Source organism: Leptodactylus fuscus, chromosome 7 (assembly GCF_031893055.1).
Source record: "Leptodactylus fuscus isolate aLepFus1 chromosome 7, aLepFus1.hap2, whole genome shotgun sequence".
In the NCBI taxonomy this organism is placed as follows: domain Eukaryota; kingdom Metazoa; phylum Chordata; class Amphibia; order Anura; family Leptodactylidae; genus Leptodactylus; species Leptodactylus fuscus.
Genome location: NC_134271.1, coordinates 20971401 through 20993317, shown reverse-complemented (window position 1 = coordinate 20993317; position 21917 = coordinate 20971401). Strand labels below are relative to the sequence as shown.

The following is a 21917-nucleotide window of genomic DNA, read 5'->3' as shown; positions in this document are numbered from 1 at the left end:
GGAATCTTTAACTAAATCTGAAGGTTGACACATCTGGGACACACGATGCAGCTATGGCAGAAAGTAACTGGACTTGTGAACTGAAATCATTGTTGTATAAAGGGTTTTTATGTTTGTGATACTAAATGTGATAAAAATTTAAAATATATATAATAATTGTTACCAGGGCCACATGGCACCAGGGTCACTGCTTCGATGTCCCTACCAATCCTGCAAGTACAGTGCAAGATATGCATGACTGCTGAGGCTAGTGACTAGCTATGTCACATATGTGACTGCCAGGGCGTGACTGGAGGGGGTGCAGAGGGTGCAGTCACACCGGGGCCCAGGAGCCTTAGGGGCCCCATAAGCACTGGCATCAGTATTGAGATTGCAGCTTCCATCTGGCCCATAAACCAAGGAGACCCACAGATTACCCGAACCACACTAAGGTGGATTAAACTCCTTGGCACCATAACCATCACTATCAAGAATTCGCGGGAGAGATGAGGTAGGGAGTCCCGGACAAAAGATTGCCCACAAGACTTTAGCTACCCCACTTGTGACTATCACTGCAGGATCAACAGGGGCTACCAAAGTGGTGGCACTGGATCCAGCAGGGCATCTATGGCCTTTTTTGTACCCTGAAAACACACTGGTGTCGCCAGGCTATAAAATACGGAGGGTTCTTAGTATGATCTGGTATGGGGTTACTGTGTCATATCCCAAACCATTGATCCTGAGCGCACAACACTGACACTTCTGTTAGCTAAAGCCATCTTTGTTTTATGTGACTACATTTGGTGGGAGGGGGGTCTAAGGGGGTTATAAGATCAGTGTGTGTCATGATAGGCAGCTTCTATCTTCTATTGGAAATTTGTCAAGGTTCAGCTTCGTGGAGTCCAGAAGCACGGGTCGTGCACCTTGGGATGCAAGTCAGATCAAACTGATCTGATGAAGGGGTGGAATCCTGTGTGACGCCAAGTAAACCCCGAAACGCGTCATCTGAATAAACTACAATAATTGTTTTTAAATTGGTCCGAGTGAGCGCGTTCTACTTTTTCCCTGGTATATCCAGTACTTACCCACTATGATAGGCAGCTCGAATATTTTAGATATCTTTGTGCTTCTCTCTCTGAACCACCTATAGATTTAGGGGCATCCTGTGGATAGGTCATGCTTTTGGGGCCGGACAACCCTTTTATATTCTTGCTCATTATCTATTGTTTTATTGAAATCCTTGGTGCACGGCCTTCTTGATTCTCCCAATCTATTGTAACAGATATAACTTTTCTATTACATGGCAATTACCGAAGAAATAGATTAATTTTAAAAAAGTGGGAAAAATGAAAAATAATTCCCTCTACACCAGAAAGAAAGTAGGTGATATATGTGCCAGTCCTGTCCATGTTGGAACTGTCAGAAGATGATAAAGAGTATCTGGAAACGTGGATGAGGATATGGGTACGACCCCGTAACACGGCCTTGTTTAGACGTGACAAATCAGAAAAATATATGTACAGTAGAAAAACCTATTGTAGTATGAAATATACAGCAGGATCATAAATGCTTCCCTACAAGTGCTAAAATCCTAAAAATACGCCTACAGTCATCCAAGGTCCTTTCATGGTGGCCATGACTTTCTGATACTTCTAAATATTTCCAACAATAAATCTGATTTACGGATCAGAAAAACACGCAGCCGTGCTATACAGAGGTTGTTTTTGTACAATGTAATACAGAATATAAGAGGTTATTGTGATAAAGGGGTCCAAGAGGTGACACAGAAGACAAACCGTCCTGACATTGATGCACAACCATCCCGCTTTATTTCTCTAAAAGCCTATTAATTCCTTTTGATATTATGGGAATTCAATACATGAAATACACAATGTCCAAGGTCCAAGGCTGCCCGTATCCCCGCGTTCTGCTCTGTCTGCTTTGTATACTCTTACTTTTGCTGGTCGCTGTATTTATTGCCACAATCATTCTGTTCATTCTTGGCAGCAAATAAAAATTATAGATGTTTTCTGGGACACTGAAGCAGTAGTAACACTCTGGGAGAGGGGACAGGTCACACATCGTGTGGTGGCCGGGAATGGTACTGCAGCTCAGGCCCCGTCACTTGATTTGGACTGAGCAGCCAGCAATAGGCACTGCCTGGAGCTTTGCTACCTCTGCATCCTCTACAGCTATGGCTACAGGGGCCGCAGGGGGGCCCAAAGACCTATTTAATACATAACAAGACATCAGTATTATACAGTAGATAGCACAGGGTAAGTGGGAGCCCCATTATATATTATGCAGGGGGCCTAGGAGATGTGAGTTGAGCTTCTGGGTACAGTCACCACACAATTTACAGACTAGTGCATCCCCTTTAATTGGGTGTTAAGAAGAAGATTTGGACCACCATGGCTCTGACACCAATGGTTTATCCCGCCTCCCACCAGTCTCCCCTTTTACTTACCCGGGATTTCCTCTGCAGAAATGTCAGGGTCTCTCCAGAGCTGACGCTCCCTAGGTTGAAGACATGAGTTATGGGCATGATCCTCACTATCCACTTTTTGAAGACAGAGTCCTGGTTACGATTGGCCAGTGATTGGCTAACACGCTGGTCTTCGGGCTAAGGTCAGGAAGGCCGAGAACCTAAACAAAGGCTCTCGGCTGGATCCCAGGCCAAACGGACAGGTTACTAAGCACTGTCAATTATTTTAAGCCTCCATAGGGGTTAAAATAAATCAACTAGAACGCCCCTTTAAATATTCTCTGACTTTCTGTATATAGTACAGTACCTCTGATGGAAGGTTTTGCTGTATGCCAAGGTATAGATAATAGTGTGATAAATCACCCCTATGGTCCTAGGAGCTTTCTTGGCAAATCTACCCCAGAAACACTGTATGACCAGAGCCTAAGGGCTAGTTCACACGGGGGGGCGGTATGGCGCATTTTGTTCCCAATCGGGCGACTGTCGCGGCTTCCAAAAGTCACGGCTTCCCCCTCCAGAGTTGGCTCAAATGAATGGGCCTAGTCCGGAGGCTGCTGCCACGAGGAGGACACTGGCGCTGTATCAGCTGCGGACTCCGCCTAAAGAAAGGGCAGCTCGCTTCTTTTTCACATGAGCGGGAACATGCCGCTAGTAAGCTAGCGGTCTACATAGACCTCCATTGTGAGGGGGTGGAATATGACGTGGATTCAGCGACAAATTCCGCCCCCTATTGCCCCGTGTGAACGGAAAAAAAAAAAAGTCTAGAGTTCCAATAATCGTGACCATCGAGGACGGTCCTTTAATATCCGACTCTTTATTATTTCTTACAGAAACATCTTTATTACTTCGGCTGACATGACTTCCTAATATATGTCTTTGCAGTAGCTGCACCTCCTCTATAAATCCCCACGGTATCGCTTCTATTGTCAGTGGACTTGAAGTAAAATATAATTTAGCAAATATTGCTAACTGCTGATAGCTAAGCGTGCAGAGCTGTAGATATCTGTATTTATGTAAAGCTGTGACACTTTATCTGCCACCGGGTCAGCAACAACCCCATAAACAAAGAAGACGACATCGCTGCACGTATATAATGGTAAAGAAGAAAATGGATTGTGAAATATTTCATTATCTTCTGATGGAAAGAAATGCATTAAAATTGCCTTTATTTTCAAGTGTGCCTTGATAACACTGTTGCACAGCAACTGGTACGGCTCTGGTACCGGTGTTATCGCCATATGAATAAACAAGGAGGTTTAGAACGTATACTACAGTCCTGCATAATTTTGCATTATTTTATATATTCAGCGTTGAAGTCTTGCAAAAAAAAAAAAATCTATTTTATTACAGCACTTAGAATGGATGGCAGGTTGCAGACTTCAGTACAAAACGTTATCGCCTTCATAGGGATTTAACTCCTTCACTACACTACCCTAGACCACCAGGGATGCTACTAATATTCCCTTCTCTGCCCTAGACCCCAAGGAATTATACTCACCGCTCCAGGGGAAATAATACATTTATTTTCTCCATTTATTTGTCAAAATAATGATCCATTGTCATTCTATGTGAATATAGAGTAAGATGTGGGTGTGCTGGGGAAAGAGCCCACAGGCTGTTTTTGCACAGGAGCCCGCAGTACTTCATGTCCGCACCTGCTTCACAGACGTCTTCCAGTTATGTAAAGTATAAGAGTCTTTCAGGACAAGAACGGAGAGGATTATATACTGGAATATACTTAAAAGAGTATCCCAAACTCACAAATTTATGGCATATTCAAAGGCCATATCCACTGGTGTAACTAATGTCTTGTGGGCACCGGTGCAATCTTTTGTCCGGGCCCCCTACCTCACATCCCTACAGTGATGGTTATGGGCGCTAAGGAGTTTAATCCACCTTAGTGTGGTTCGGGTAATCTGTGGGTCTCCTTGGTTTATGGGTCAGATGGAAGCTGCAATCTCAATATTGATGCCAGTGCTTATGGGCCCCCTAAGGCTCCTGGGCCCTGATGCGATTGCACCCTCTACCCCTGGCCATATCTTTGCAACAGATCTGGGCACCACTTCTATATCATAAGAATGGAGATCGCCTCAATCCCTTCTTGAAGCTACTAAGAATGGAGACATGGGTGTACATAGACGTCTCTATGGGCATTCTTAAAATGGCAGAGGACGCCTAATCCCATAGATATGAATGAATAGACCCATACATATGCAGCCATGTCACAGTGGCCATATTGGGAAATGTGGTGTCAGAGGTGGGACCTACACAAAGTCCATATTTATAGTATCTCCTATGGATAGGCCATGAATGTGAGAGATGGGTATAACATTTCCAAACTTCTGGTGGGTACAAATCTGGGTATTTAAGTCCGGCCCATGGAATCACCCCAACAGCCCCCTTTAAGGAAGGGTTTGAACGAACATTTGCTGGGATTGTTATCAAATATTTGGGACAATCCTGGTCATTTCAGACTCTTGGCAACTATGCTGATGGGAAGATGAGCCATCACGATTAGTGATAAGATTTGAACCCAAGACTCCAGCGCTGCTAGTCACTGAGCCACCGTGTTGCTCCTTTTTGTTGTCAAATTGGTGCAATTTCTTCCATTTTGCCACTTAATAAAATTCAGTATTTTACACTGTTGATAAATCTCCAGCAATGTCTCTCATTGTATGCAAAGTGTATGTACGATGGGATGACATGTCTAAAACAAACAAGTAGCTCGGTAACCGTGGGACTGCCAAGATCTTGGTGAACAGATGATGGCATAAGCGTGTGTATTCTCTTTACTGACATCCACTGAAAGCTCAGCCTTTGCATGAAGCCAGTCAACAGATGCTCCTCTCAGACAAAAAACCAAGAACAATGACAAATAAATTGCAGAGGTTAAAGATATTTGCTGCCTAATAGAAACAGGATAATAGATAGACGCGCGTGTCACTGTTCCCGCTACCGGGGTTACAAATAGCCGTGTGTGATGCCAGGGTGACAGATAGCCATATGTGTCACAGGCAAGACGGACTAGAGTTATATGCCACAGGTAGGGTATTAGTATGATAGACAGCGACGCAGGTCACAGTCTGGGAAGAAAGGGAAAAGGTAAGGAGATAGCGGCGTGTCACTCTTTCGGGAACAGCATGACGAATGACGGTGAATGTCCCAATGAGTGGCTCTGTGTGAGACGTATCTGTGTGTCAAGGCAAGATTAGCAGTCATTAAAAGAGCGGGTTAAGGGGTGACAGATAGCTCCACATTGCCACCTGTTACAAGGCCGGCATGATGGATGGCTGTTGACGTCACTGTGCGCCAAGATGAAGGTTGCCTAATGGGAAATTGCAGTGATTTGCAAGTGGCACACCGAGGCACGCACACTTGTAAAGGACAGACGTCTGTCTTTGCTTCGCCTGACCCGACATGCTGAGAGATGACAGCCACAGCTGCGCTCCCCTCTAAGCAGAGCACCTTTATGCCATTCACGTAGTTCATTAGTGGCACAGATTCGCCATAGTGCACCCATGAATTATGTCCCAGAGTGGGCCCTGCGGCGTCCTGTGTCTGCAATAACTTTCATAAGGCAGCGCTTGTTGCACAGAAGTATTTTCCAGGCCATAGCTCACTGCAGAAAACATGTATGTACAGGGGCGTAACTACCGGGGTAGCAGCGGTAGCGGCTGCCACGGGGCCCGGGACATTAGGGGACTCGGTGGCAGCTGCTACCGCTGCGCTCTGTTTTTTTTAAATAGGCCTTTACTCCAGCTGGTAACAGCCCTACTTACTTACCGATCCTGACAGGGGCCAAGATCGGTAAGTGACACCGTGGGCCCCTCAAGCACTATTATACTCGGGGGGGGGGGCGGCGTTTGGACCCCCGAGTATAATGATCGGAGGCCCAGGAGAGGTAATGGACCATAAAAAACAGTGTTACTTACCTCTCTGGGCAGGTTCGGGCCTACTTGCATGACGTCCATGATGTAACATGACCGGGACATGCGTCCATATGAAGATGGCTGACAGTGGCGGAGAGTGCAGTGGAACCAACCAGGGATAGGTAAGTAACAGGGTTTTTTTTAAATGTTTTTTCCCCCCTGGGTGTCCACAGTGGAGCATATTACTGTGTACAGGGGCTACTATGGGGCATAATAGTGTGTACAGGGGCCACTATGGGGCATAAGAGTGTGTGCAGGGGCCACTATGGGACATATTACTGTGTACAGGGACCACTATGGGGGATAATACTGTGTGCAGGGACCACTATGGGGCATAAGAGTGTGTGCAGGGGCCACTATGGAGCATAAGAGTGTGTGCAGGGGGCACTATGGGGCATAATAGTGTGTGCAGGGGGCACTATGGGGCATAAGAGTGTGTGCAGGGGCCACTATGGGACATATTACTGTGTACAGGGGCCACTATGGGGCATAATAGTGTGTACAGGGGCCACTATGGGGCATAAGAGTGTGTACAGGGGCCACTATGGGGCATAAGAGTGTGTACAGGGGCCACTATGGGGCATAAGAGTGTGTACAGGGGCCACTATGGGGCATAATACTGTGTGCAGGGGCCACTATGGGGCATAATAGTGTGTACAGGGGCCACTATGGGGCATAAGAGTGTGTGCAGGGGCCACTATGGGGCATAATAGTGTGTGCAGGGGGCACTATGGGGCATAATAGTGTGTGCAGGGGGCACTATGGGGCATAATAGTGTGTGCAGGGGGCACTATGGGGCATAAGAGTGTGTGCAGGGGCCACTATGGGACATATTACTGTGTACAGGGGCCACTATGGGGCATAAGAGTGTGTGCAGGGGCCACTATGGGGCATAATAGTGTGTGCAGGGGGCACTATGGGGCATAAGAGTGTGTGCAGGGGCCACTATGGGACATATTACTGTGTACAGGGGCCACTATGGGGCATAATAGTGTGTACAGGGGCCACTATGGGGCATAAGAGTGTGTACAGGGGCCACTATGGGGCATAAGAGTGTGTACAGGGGCCACTATGGGGCATAATACTGTGTGCAGGGGCCACTATGGGGCATAATAGTGTGTACAGGGGCCACTATGGGGCATAAGAGTGTGTGCAGGGGCCACTATGGGGCATAATAGTGTGTGCAGGGGGCACTATGGGGCATAATAGTGTGTGCAGGGGCACTATGGGGCATAAGAGTGTGTGCAGGGGCCACTATGGGACATATTACTGTGTACAGGGGCCACTATGGGGCATAAGAGTGTGTGCAGGGGCCACTATGGGGCATAATAGTGTGTGCAGGGGGCACTATGGGGCATAATAGTGTGTGCAGGGGGCACTATGGGGCATAATAGTGTGTGCAGGGGGCACTATGGGGCATAATAGTGTTTGCAGGGGCCACTATGGGGCATAATACTGTGTACAGGGGCCACTATGGGGCATAATAATGTGTGCAGGGGCCACTATGGGGCATAATAGTGTGTGCAGGGGGCACTATGGGGCATAATAGTGTGTGCAGGGGCCACTATGGGGCATAATACTGTGTACAGGGGCCACTATGGGGCATAATAGTGTGTACAGGGGCCACTATGGGGCATAATAGTGTGTGCAGGGAGCACTATGGGGCATAATACTGTGTGCAGGGGCCACTATGGGGCATAATAGTGTTTGTAGGGGCCACTATGGGGCATAATAGTGTGTACAGGGGCCACTATGGGGCATAATAGTGTGTACAGTGGCCACTATGGGGCATAATAGTGTGTACAGTGGCCACTATGGGGCATAATAGTGTGTACAGGGGGCACTATGGGGCATAATAGTGTGTACAGTGGCCACTATGGGGCATAATAGTGTGTACAGGGGGCACTATGGGGCATAATAGTGTTTGCAGGGGCCACTATGGGGCATATTACTGTGTACAGGGGCCACTATGGGGCATAATAGTGTGTACAGGGGCCACTATGGGGCATAATAGTGTGTGCAGGGGGCACTATGGGGCATAATAGTGTTTGCAGGGGCCACTATGGGGCATAATAGTGTGTGCAGGGGCCACTATGGGGCATATTACTGTGTACAGGGGCCACTATGGGGAATAATAGTGTGCGTAGAAATACAGGGGGAAGGGGTCGGTTGGATGAGGTCTTTGGTGTCGATCGGGTGGGCCCCATGTCAAAAGTTCACCACGGGGCCCCGCCATTCCTAGTTACGCCACTGTGTATATATATTGATATTAAGACAAATACTGTTCAGTCCTATAGGCCTTATATTTGATCTCTCAGTTCAAGAGGCAGGGAGGGATCGTAAAGTTATAAAGATGTAACAGTAGGACGGGTATATATGGCCGACAATAAACCTCTACCAGAATTTATCATAAGTAAGCAGAAGAGCAAAGACCGAGAGAAAATGTTTCGATGTCCGAGCATTTTACTAGGTTATAAATTCTAGAGGTTTGGTCATACTGTGAGATCTGCTTTGATAAGAACTACTTTAATCTTACAGCCGCTTATTTATTTTTTACGTTTTTCCCCATTGATTCCTCTGTGTGATGTATAATACACTGTAAGGAGCATCTTCACGTAAGAGTTACTATTGAAATACTAAAAGCGGGCCAATAACCACCAGCCCAGCCAAAAAATGAAATACTTATATTATTCATACAGACAGAACAATGTATTATCTTTTCCGTCCCTCTGTTACTCTGTGATAGGTCCTTTTTAGAAAGTGACCATGGTCATAAATCAAAGCAAATGGAAAATTCTGCAACTTTAGCTAGGACATTAAATATAGGACCATCATGAGAGCGATTAGTTGTATACCCCATTATTTGCCCCAACGGTCCCACCACCATCATTCCACACTCATGTGGCTAAAATTGACCAATTACACCATAGACACTCAGCTTTATCTGATGACTGGCCAAATAAAAACCAACATTACTCGTCCCCTTTAATGAATGTAACAATGTAGAAAGGCCAGTGAACCCGTCAGGTGATTTCTATTGCCATGACAGTAACATATGATAGGGGGAGAACAGCTTAGCTATGTGATATATAGGTTTATATGATTTGGGAACGGATAAATGAGTAAAACCAGAGTAAATCCAGACAGAACTCCTAGGAGAGACAAGAAGAGTCCTGCTTACTCCGCCCACAGACTGTGATTGACAGCTCTATCTGTATCGTCAATCACAGTGTGGGTGGGGTCAACAGAATTCTCTCCTGGGGTCCTGTCATATAAACCTACCGTATACGCCATAAAGGTCAGCTTCTCCCCCTCTATCATAGACAGGACAGGGAAAATCACCTGGCAGGGTCACTTTAAAGGGATTATATCTTTAATTTTTTTTATTTTTTTTTTATTAACATGTAGGAATAGTCTTAAGAAAGGCTATTCTTCTCCTACCTTTAGATGTCGTCTTCTGCAATGTGTTCTCCAGCAATGCCTCTATCTTCTTCTGGAACGGCCTCTCCCTGCGTCTTCTTTCGGCACTGGGAGTCAAACTTCTACGCATGCGCAGTCGGTTCTGCCATCGGGCCTTGAGCATGCGAGTAAGCGGCCACAAAAAAATGGCTCTGCCCAAGGCCCGATGGCAGTGCCGACTGCACATGTGTAGAGGTTTGACCCCCAGCGCCAGAAGAAGACATGGAGAGAGGCTGTTCCAGAAGAAGATAGAGGTGTCGCTGGAGAGTTCTCTCACAGCATTGCGGATGCCCCTAGTGCTGTTTGTGCGCTGAGGACCACCCCCAGTGCTGTGAGACAAATCATTTGCATACCGAAGAAAACAGGGATTTCTACCGAACGGCGGCGCAGAGAAGACATCTAAAGGTAGGAGAAGAATAGCCATTCTTAAGGCTAATCCTATGTGTTAGTCAGAAAAAAAAAAACATTTTAATGATAGGATCCCTTTAAAGAAGACCTTTCCCCAATTCCTACTCTCTGTATCCATCAACTGGGGCTGCTCCACTGATTCCGATGAAGTTGGAATTTTTTCTCTAGCCCCTGCTGTTCCTGGACAACTAATGCTGCAAGTTCAGTGCTTAATATGCTAATTACTCTCAAGTGGGCAGTCCTAGAATGAAGCAGGCAGCCTAGCACCGCCCACATGACAACAGACAGAACAATTATACTATAACTAACTGGAATGATTGCTTGGGAATGCTATTGGCTGGAGAAAAAATTTCAACTGTGTCAGAAATCAGCAGAGTGGGATGAAAAGAATTGGAGTGGATAGAGGTGGTGAAAGGTCCCCTTTATGGTGGCCATGAAAAACCTTTGTCATAGTACTGATAAAATAGTTAATGGGCAAAAAGTGATGGATCACAATGTCTTCATCATATAAAGCTATGTAGATATAGTAAAAGTGACCAATTTTAACCAGTTCAGGCCCGGTTCACATCTGCGTTCGGGTTTCCATTCGGGTAGTCCACTTGTACTGAACAGAAACCTAATCTGCTTAAAAAAGCGGTTACCTAAGGAAAAACGTGGACCCCATAGACTATAATGGGGTCCGTGTGGTTTCTGCACAAAAAATGCAGAGAGAGGAACGGGATGGCCCGAACACAGTATGGAACGATGATGGTGGGACCACTCAGACATACAACTCATCGGCCACACGACGGTCAATATTAATCTAACGTACAGTATATTGGTGGTATAGGAAATTCTCATGATTACTGGTAAGACATAACATATTTTCCAGCCACAACACTATTACAGGGAAAACCAAATCCAATACAAGTCAGCATGGCAGAGCTTGTATTGTACAGTATATAATGCACAATAGGCGGCCCCCAGAGAGAAGTGTCTTCTTGGAGAAACACATACTACAGTATTTATAGATAGGATCAATTTTCCCTGTAACTGCTGTAGGTTGTTCATATTGAATCAAGAATTATTGGAAATCTTATACACTAGAACGTACAGTAATGGCTTCACCTGTCACGGACGCAGTCACTTCCTATGCCCAACCTTTGTAATCAATAATCGTCAGCCAATTCCCGGGTCAATATTTTAATTGGTGTTTGACTTCAATTAATAGTACACTATGTTAGTCTGCACCAAACAGCACAGGCCATGTAAAACAAGGGTGTCCGAGAAGATATGAAATATTAGATTGTAAAAGGCTATTGAATATCAGTCTAATCCCATTACCAGTCATATACGTTTACAGCACGGTAAGCTGGTAATGTATGGTCACAGTGATCGGAGCTTTTGTTCTCCTGATACTGAGCTATAAGAGGATCTCGCCATTATATTGCTTAGTCTTATAGGGTTTACCTTTAGTTTCAAGGGGGTTTCTCTGTGTTTTTTTAATGGCCTGGTTGGTGGGGGGCGCTACTATAATGTACGGAGCTTCATGTACTGTATAGTATGGAGATCACAGAGTCCCAAACAGCGGATTCCGCGTCAAAATCCTGACTAAAAAGCCCCATCTGAACCCGGCCTACCACTGCTAGATAAGAGGAAAACAGAATATAGCAAAAAATGAATTAACCAGCTGGAAGCCTCCTGCTCCCCCCTCCCTTCTCCATAGAGCTCTATCTGTAAGTTTTCCAAATTGCGCTATACAGACGGTGCTTGGTAATCAGACTACCAAAGCACAAAGTAATGGTAGTCTGAGCACCAAACTCTTCTTCTATGGTGAGTTAGGGTAAGTTCACACGGGGTTTTTTGGTCAGGATATTGAGGCCGTATCTACCTCAAAATTCTGACCAAAAAGACGGCTCCCATTGAAATCAATAAGAGTTGGTGAGTTCTTTTTTTCTGGGAGCCATTTGTTCTGGCTCCCGGAAAAAAGAAGTGACATGCTCATTCTTTCTGGCAGATTCGCCTTGCGATACGCGCCTGAAGACACTCCCTCCCGACTAGGCCCATTCATTTGGGCCTAATCTGGAGCGGAGCGCGTGACTGGATGCTGGTACACTGCACTGGCATCCAGTCGCAGCTACCCATATTTTGGTCCGGAACCTGAAGCAGCCTCCGCCTCAGGTTCGGGACCAATAAAACCCCGTGTGAACTTACCCTTAGGGGTATGTTAGTGGTAACCAGCACCAGAAAGATTAATGGAGGATATGTGACCACCTCAACCCTTTAAAGGGTCTATTTCTGGTCTAAGTTGTTTCAATGCTGTACGTTGGGTTTCCAGGCTGATGACATGATGGACACCAGCACCTCTCTCCTCCCCCATTATCATTACTATTACCTGCACTACATAGGGCTGGCAGACCAGATCATTAGAATAGTAAAATACATAGCACACGATGTAGCCAAGTTTAACATGATTTTTAACGCATCAAATTTTAACTCAACTTTCCTCCATTGCAATGGCTCTGATGGTGCATGACTGTGGTGCAGTGAGTTATCAGATTGAAGTTGAAGGCTACATGTGTACCTGTGAACATGGGAGAGGAGCGAGCAGGCAGATAACCTCGGGTGCAAATTTTGATCACGTATTTCCAGCCTGATCTATAGCACTGAAAGAACCCAGCCAGAAAGAGGTAACACTTTAGTCCCTGGATATCCCCTTTAAGAACCTTCTCTTCGTAGGTTTTCTATTAAATCCTTCATTTTCCAGCATGGGCCTGAGCTGTGAGATCGAAAGATGATGGGATTTCCTCGACTGTATTACAACTTAAAGTGGAGACCCAAGGCGAATTTACAATTGAAGAGCACTAGGTATCTCGGTACCGGCCTATACAGTAATTCCTTAACAGAGTTATTCTTAGAATTTCCCCAAAAAAAACACAAAAACATATTGCAGATGGTCACAAACAATGAGGATTTTCTGCAGACAAAATCAACAATGATGAATTTTATTTCCCCGATGTATTATCATATCGCTTCCAATCTTAAGGACGGCAGTTCCAATAATAGAAGTAACACATGGACTCAGTGTATGTAATTCCCCATTATACAAGCCTCGGCTTTACCTCCGGACGACAATTCAACACTTATTTAATACTTTTCCCTGTTTCGCAGCCCAAACTGGGGAAATACATTTAGCGCACTTGATTATTGCCAACGAGAACTTGTATGGCTTGTCAGATACATTGTCATTCCCAATCACAGGAGCCTCCGATGTGCGCCACCGCCATGTTTATGTATGGAGCCCCAGCACTATCGCCTTGAGGGATTACAAAAACGGTTTCCTGCCATTGTTTAGCACAAGTCTCCGATGATTTATAGAAGTAAAATGCCTTCCCTATTGTAAATTAATCATTGCAATGTATTCTGCACCGAAAATGGGTCAGACCACGCTGCGCTGCAACCATGACTGCTCCTTAAAGGAAACAGACAAGTGCCGGTCTGGGGTCGGAGTCCTCCCTATTAGAAATGTAGGTGTCGCAGCGGGATATCTTATCACGAAAGACAATAAAAAATCATTGAATTTGGGGTAAGGACTAGAGATGAGCGAGTACTGTTCGGATCAGCCGATCCGAACAGCATGCACGCATTGAAATGAATGGAAGCACCTGGTACTTCCGCTTTGACGCCGGCTGGCCGCTTAACCCCCCACGTGCCGGCTACGTCCATTCATTTCAATGCGTGCGTGCTGTTCGGATCGGCTGATCCGAACAGTACTCGCTCATCTCTATTAAGGACCCATATAGCAGGCTGCAGCGAAAAACCGCAGCTGAAACGCATTGCAGTTTCTCCTGCAACACTTTTTCAAAGAAAACTTTCTGCTTCAGTTATACCTATACGGAAACCGCTGGTGTTTCCGTATAACTGACATACTGCGAATTCCAAAAACGCAAAGGTTTTTTTGGAAATCGCAGTATTTCCACTCCAGATATTTTTCTGCAATGTGTGGATGGGATTTGCTAAGCTAGGAAAAACTGATAAATCGGTCTTTTTTCATGACCGTTTTGCATTTGTTCCCCATCAGTTTTTCCATTTTTGATGGCCGAGTGTTATCCGCTTTATATTGTTTTTTTATATCATGCTTGCAGGACTTTTTTCTCTGCATGTTTTGTGCAGAAAACAAAAGATTATAGTCTATGGGGTCCACAGGTTTCCTTAGGTATCTGTTTTTTTATGAGCATAGGTTTGCATTCAGGGGATCCCTAAGGGGACAAATCCAAACACAGATGTAAATAGGGCCGAATATTAGTGGTGTGTGACATTCTTGATCCTCCCGATCCTTAGTACCCGCTGTTAGAGTTAGTTCACACAGGGCACGATATGGCGTATTTTGGTCCGGATTCTGACACGGGAAGCCGCGTCAGAATAGGGCCAAAATGCACCTGCCACGACTGTCGCGGCTTCGCACTCTGGAGTAGGAGCAAATGAATGGGCCTAGTCCACAGGGTGCTGTCGCAAGGTGGACGCCGGGGCTGATTCAGCCGCTGAATCCACCTGAAGAAAGGACAGCTCACTTCATTTTTCCGTCAGCGGCATGTTAGGAAAAAGTAAGCTAGGGGTCTACACAGACCTGTATTGTGAGGGGGCGGATTGTGATGTGGATTCCGCGTCAAAATTCGCCCCTCTTCCCTGTTCAAACGAGCCCTAATAAAAGGTGTTGCAAACTTAATGGGTCTAAGTCCCCGGTAACCCAAGGCCTTATACACACAGCTGTGTACAGAACCGGAAACATGGTCCATACACATACACTGATCCCAGCCGTGTGTAAGGATCACACTGCACGATAGTGAATTATGATGGAACGCCCGGATCGCTACAGACCTGGACTGACAATAGTGATCTGGCCATAACTCACTATAATTCGGTAACTTCCCCACACATGGTCCTGGTCAGTGCAGGAAAGCTGAGTTGCACATGGACAAAGTTTCCTGGACATGGCCGTGTGATGAGGCCGAGGGTCTTCCATCTGGTGTAGGTGACAACCTATAACTGATCTGTAAACATTGTCCTAACTGGGTTCATGTTCATCCTTCCTACAAAGAGTTAAGGCAGCGGCAATCATTTTTAGAAAACCTTCCACCCCTATGATGGCAGAAATGAAGTCTTTATGGCTCCTTCATGCGTGCAATTAGAGAGCGGGTGCATTCTCCATCACTCACCTGGCAGTATTTTACACTTCTCTAACTGTTCATCTACAGACTGAAGTTTTTGTAAGGAAATAATTTCCAAAACCCTCGCCAGTGTGAAATTAATTCATATGCAAACTCCAATAAATAATTCAGGATTATATAGAGAAATGTACTAGAAAATGCATTTATATCCTCTCCTGTCCCTATCCAACCCGAGATTTAATACATTTCTAAGCCACTGAATAGGATTTTGTGAACTAAATAACTGCTAAACGTTTATGGAAAATTTATTTCTGCACATATTACCGGGACTACGTGCTAGTCTGAGGGTTGTCTCATCTGGACACCCCCCGGGACGTAGATCATAAAAAGGCATAGGGACATTATAAGGGGGAGCAGGGGGAGCATGTTATCTGGATCCCCTCGATGAGCTAAAGTTAAGAGCTGCCCCCTCTCTTCCAAATCTTCCGGTCATGTGAATGGGCACCATGTCAGACAACAGTCCAAGGCCTCATGCACAGGCTGGGTGTCAGACTTGGTTCACATTAACAGTCACATTCCGCTTAGGGTTTCCAACCCCAGATCCGTTTGAAATTTTTAGAGAGAGAAGTCCTGCATGTATAACTTATTACTCCGCATTTTTTGGCCAGAAACCCAGCAGACCCAATTATAGTCTGGCAGGTAATCGCTTTTTAAGCGAATTAGGGCGGGTTCACACCTGCGCCTGTTTTTGGCAATCCTAAACATGGTTGTGTGTATGGAATCATAGAAATCTAAGGATCTGTGTGAAAAACAAAGCTAGAACACTGACGCTAGGTTCACACTAGCGTTCAGCTTCCCGTTGTTCGTATCCACTTGGGAACCTGAAAAATTGAAAGTTCAGGGCGGGTTCACACTGGCGCCCATGTCCTCTTTCGGCAATCCTGCTGGGTTTACGTCTTCTGCCCCGAGAAACTGGACAGGGGATGAAAACCCAGCGGTCAGCTTTCAAACCCATTCACTTGAATGGGTTAGCAAAGGTGACCGCCCGTGAGGGTCTTCTGCCGCTCCGCCATTTTTTTTAGCTGGACACAAAGTCGGACATGCAGGACTTCATGTGAATGGGTTTGAAAACTGACTGCCGGGTTTCCGTCCCCGGTCCAGTTTCTTGAGGCAGGAGACGGAAACCGTCCAGATTGGCTAAAGCGGGCACGGGCGCAGGTGTGAACCCACCATTAGCTTTCAATTTTTTGGGTTCCTCAATAGATACGAACAACAGGAAGTTGAATAATAGTGTGAACCTAGCGTCAGTGTGCTATCTGTGTTTTTCATACTCATCCATTGAATTCTATGGCTCCATACACACAACCATGTATTTTCACAGTCTGGTGTATGGGACCGTGATTCAGGAGAAAAACTCTGGACAGGTCATATTCCTGTCTATTTTGTGGACCGTGCTCACTGGCTTCAATGAACGGGGTCGCGGAGGCGCATGGCTGGTGCATGGGTGTCATCCATGTGCCATACGTGCTGTTGAATCAGGGCCTAGCTAATGGTAACAAATAAGAGCAGAAACTCAACCATAGTGGAGGACGGAAAAGCCAGATATGCAGGGTCTAGGTCAGAGGTCCTCAAACTGCGGCCCGTGGGCCACATGCGGCCCGCCAAGCACTTCTGTCTGGCCCTGCCGACTACGCCGGCAGGCGTGCATTTATAATGAAGCTCCTGGGGAGCTCGGGCCAGGCCATGGAGCGCACTTCACTTTACCTATTGAAGGGCACCGCTCCCGATGTCTGTGCGACCTGCTCTGCCTCCGGCCCACTGTTTAAAAAGTTTGAGGACCCCTGGTCTAGGTGATACCAGGGGCAGCTTCTTTGTAAGGCCGATCATGTAACTTTAAGGGCTCGTTCATACACTGAAAAATGAAGAGGCCTCCTATTCCTCTCCATTCTCTAGCCCTTGGCTTCCTGTGGCTGTATCACATTACGGTAGTATAACCGGAGCACTGTAGGACAGTATTTTGGTAACATATGCACTTTTATCCAGGCACATTTTGGCACTGTATGGTAACAGTTATTTGGCCATTGTTTCAGACTATTATTCTGGCACCCTATGGTAATATTTGGGCACGCTCCCTATAATTCTACCACTTTGGCCATGGCCGGTTACATCCCCCTATATAAGCAGCGCTCCCTGGTTTACGCATCTTCACTTGGGAAGTTTGATTTCTGTTTATGGGCGGCTTAGTATAAGACTTTGTTCTTAATTATAATCCAGTTTTGCTAAAACAGATTGACTACGAGTTCCCTCACTAGGATTAGAGGGCTTAAGGTTTAATTATCATTTAGTCTATAAAATCCATAGACCTTCATATAAAATATTATCTGGTCGTGTTACAGAAAAGAACACAACCGATCAAAATAAACAAATTATAGGATGGCTAATCCTAAACTACACATAGCCTTCTGTGTGTCAGCCAGTCCCAAGCGGATGAGATATGGTTATCATCATCGGAGCATAGCAAGACAGGACAAGATATACGGTATATGCATGTCTGAGAGCGACAGTATATCATCCAGCTCCGCAATTACAGATTCCTTTCAGTATGTAGAAAATTTATCTTTACTTTAATAACTTGTAACTTTTATATACAGATATTGATCAACAGTAAAATCTCATCTCACGCGAAGCTAAAATGAGATTTATTGGGGATAGACTGGACCGCAAACATTGGGGCAGATTTACTAATAGAAATTTGCTAAGATTCGGTCTCAAATTGACTTTAGTTTGACAAAGGGGTGTGGCTTTGCAGAAGTGGGTGTGGTTTAACAGGTAGTTTCGGGCTTAAAATGAACCGCAGGGTATCAAATTTGTGCCAGTATGCGCCAAGTTTATGATAAATCCATTTTTTGTCCGAAATCCCATTATGATCTAGGACCTGCGGGTTTGATCATGATGAAACCACAAATTATTATCCCCTAGGAGTCACCATTAAGAGTCTGTTCACATGGCAAAAGTAAACAGGAATTCATGGTGGATGTCTGCCTCAAAGTCCTCTCCATGTTTTGCCATGTCCTAAGGTAAGGTGGAGCAGGACACTTGTTTTCTCAGCATCCTGCTCCGATCTTTGCCTCTGATTCAATATAATGGGAGGCAGATTCAGGAAAGAATTCCTCTGTGTGAACACTCCCTAAAAGTTCCTATATAATTTCTCCAATGATCTGACTCATGAGGAATGGATGCGAAATATTATATTGGAAAACTGAATAATAGAGATGAGCGAACACTCGATCCGAACAGCACGCACCCATAGAAATGAACGGAAGCACCTGTGACGCTGACTTTGCCGGCGGCCGGCCGGCGTCACAGGTGCTTCCATTCATTTCTATGGGTGCGTGCTGTTCGGATCGGCTGATCCGAACAGTGTTCGCTCATCTCTACTGAATAACCTTATCCCGATATAAAAGGTAACATGCGTTGTAATCCAAAATAACCCTTTAAATTTCGCACTGGGATATTCGCCTCCATGAACTTATGGGGAAAATATGCAAATCTATTTTCCAAGATGTAAATAGGAAATCCAACCAGATCGAAACAGCGCTGTCCACAGCTGAGATACTGATTTGGCTAATCCCCGCATCATAGCATTAAAGGCTTGTTGAAGTCGGGCATGATGTTTAAGGAGGCTACCCCTAGGGCAGCAAGCAGAGGCATTGTTTTCCTATTTACATGTTGGAAAACAGATTTGCATATTTTTCCCATAATCCCCCAGTGGAGCACAAAAGGCTTTTGTAAGACTCCATATGCCTGAGAAAGTGATCTCCCCTTAAGGAGTGATATTATCCCCAGATCTGTGAACTTACTGAATCCTTACCTTGGATTAGTGGTTCACGCTACGGCTTGCCACAACACTGACCAGCAGACAAGTAGTTTTCTTCTTCCTAGAAGAAAAGAGAAGACTCAATGATACAGGTATCTAAATTAAAATAGCACACATGGAGGTAGGTGTAATGGGCCAAGAACCCGCCTGTCCTCATTGTGGGCCACATAGGAGCGTGAACATGGCTTCCTCTGTACATGGACATACCCAACAAGAGAACAGCCGGGTCGTGTGGTCACCAATACACAGCAGTAGGTTCAAGGTTGTCCCAGTACAGACACTATTCCCTAGCCATAGGATAGGCAATAAGTGTCACATTGCTGGGGGTCTGACCGATACGTCCCCTAGTAATGAGGAGAAGAACAGGGGACCTTCAGTCTTTTGGAGAGATCTGACTGTACTTTATGCTTTTGGCTACAATGAAAACCGTTTCTTGAATAGGAGCCCGGAGGGGACCAGGCAAGGACTAGAATGGGACCAGCAGGGTATCAATGAGGTGAGCACGGCTTATGCAATCCCTATATAGCCTTGCAGACTAATAAGAACCTATGGACCTACAACGACCAACTTTCTGCTGTATACAGTCCGCTCCCTGTATACAACTTGTGGGTTTCTTGCTGTTTTACATAATAATGAGAATGAAGAAGTTACAGAGAAAGGACATCTATAATGTATAACGCTGCATATTTACAGCAGTCAGAGTAGTAACAGGAGCTGATGTTGTCTCGTGCTGCACCAAGACTGTCAGAGGAAAGGGACTAAAGAATTATGGTGCTGGGGTGGGGGGTGGAATAAGTTAAAAATAGGGTTTGAGAGGAAGAAATGTCAGGAACATCACACGCTGCATTAATGTGTAAGGAGAAGCCTACAGATTGAGCAACGACAAGTGATATTTTGTCACTTTTGCAATTAATGAGACTGTTTCAACGGCAAGTCTGTCTTTTAGAGAGTAAAGTTCTCACCGGGATAATGGATATACGTGACACGTTTAGGACGTGCAAATACCGAACGTGAAAATGACAGTGCTTCATTGCCTTCTATACCAGTCGTATAGGTGCCAGACTATTATCTTGTAGCTCAGAATGGGTAAAAAGATACAAAATATTCCTGTCTGGAACATCCTATATATCAGATAAGCTCTCATAGTTTAAAAGGTTATGAACAAAGGTCAACAAAACTGGGAAGTGTTGCGGACCCAAACAGCCAAGACAGGGGCACATATTTAGAAAAACAGGAAAATAAATAAACCTTCACTTCAGGCACAAAAGAGCAAAACAAAATGCAGCCTTAACTTCAGGCAAAAATAAATCAAAATCCTGCTCGTCCGAACTAACCAGAAATGATAACCTAACTATACGTGTGGCTTGCTAACAGCCACACAAACAAAACAAGCAACATATTGTCTCATTGGACTTAGGGTTACAGGACAGACCCAGACGCTTCCTCTCACTACATGGATCTGCCCTGGACTGAAGTAATGAGCCCAGGACTCACACCTGGAGCTGAGGGCTACTCAAGACCCACATTGGACCACACATAAGTTAAAAACCTGGGGAAGATGTAGCGTGATTCCAGTACAGAGTCTAAATTTATTTTACAAGTTTGGACTCATCTGTAGCAATATTATGGATCAGGACTCAAGCTACTTTAGGGTCTAGTCTCAGGATGACTTATTTTTAAGGTGTTTGGTATGGGGTCCGATTTGAGTTCTGCATGGCTTCAGGGCTCTGTGGTTTTATTTTAGAGGTTTCTTCTGGATTTCCCAGTGTGATGAATGGCCCAGAGTTATGATTTTTTCCCATGCCCATCTCAGATATATCCCCCATTTGCCTCAGATGGATTCCCTCTATCTGATTAGCAGGATGTGAGAGATAGCGTCCACGATTACTCCCTGGAAGTGGCTTTGATCATCCCTGTGTTTCACCCTGGGCATGTCATTAGCATGTCTGTGCTAACTTCATTAATCCTAGCAGGGGGCCATCTTGGCTCAGTGCACTGAGGGTTCTAGTAACACCTAGTAGTAGACTGCTTGACTCCGTAAAAACTTCAATCAGTTATGGTATTTATGAAGTTATTGTCACAGGAAAATATGATACAGTCATGGCAATAACTTCCTCCTGTGCACAGTACCAGGCCGCACGTTTCGAGCCCAAGCACGATCCAATCAGAGGCCTAGGAGGGGTTCCAGCACTGAACTCATTACCCATAGGGAATTGGGGAATCGTCCATGGTCTCGACCTGATGGGGATTTTGTGAGGAACCCCATCATGCCCCTAGCCAAACAGTGGGTTCACCTGGCAAAGAGTTATGGCCATTTATAGTTATTCTGGTATAAGGTGAGGGGGCTGAGTTGCCCACCTTGCTGACCTCATTGTGGGAGGGGGCTGAGGGGAGATATATTGTCACCCATGCCAGGACCCGGGGCTTTTTGTCTTTTGTTCTTTAGCTGTGTTCTTCCTGGTCTGCTGGCATGTGTCACTAGGTGCTGAGATGCTGTGGAACATGTTCCCTTGGACTATTGTCTAATGCCTATGGAAATACCATGCAACCTGGACTATTATGTTAATGGGGACGTCAACTCCTTTCCATCTGTGGACTACCTAAAAGGACTCTAAAGCTATGTGCCCTGGATT

At 45.4% G+C, this 21917-nt stretch overlaps 1 protein-coding gene across 6 annotated transcripts in view; it reads right to left on the bottom strand.

The window, feature by feature from the left end:
• The window catches only part of TSPAN4 (tetraspanin 4), a 360764-nt gene that overhangs the window by 195032 nt on the left and 143815 nt on the right, over nucleotides 1-21917 (bottom strand). For 3 of the 6 annotated variants that reach the window (XM_075281319.1, XM_075281323.1, XM_075281322.1), the window contains one exon: nucleotides 19279-19345. The exons of the other annotated variants lie outside the window; for them this stretch is intronic. The gene's annotated coding sequence lies outside the window, so the exon portion shown is untranslated. The remainder of the gene's footprint in view (nucleotides 1-19278; nucleotides 19346-21917) is intronic. 6 annotated transcript variants of the gene reach the window in all.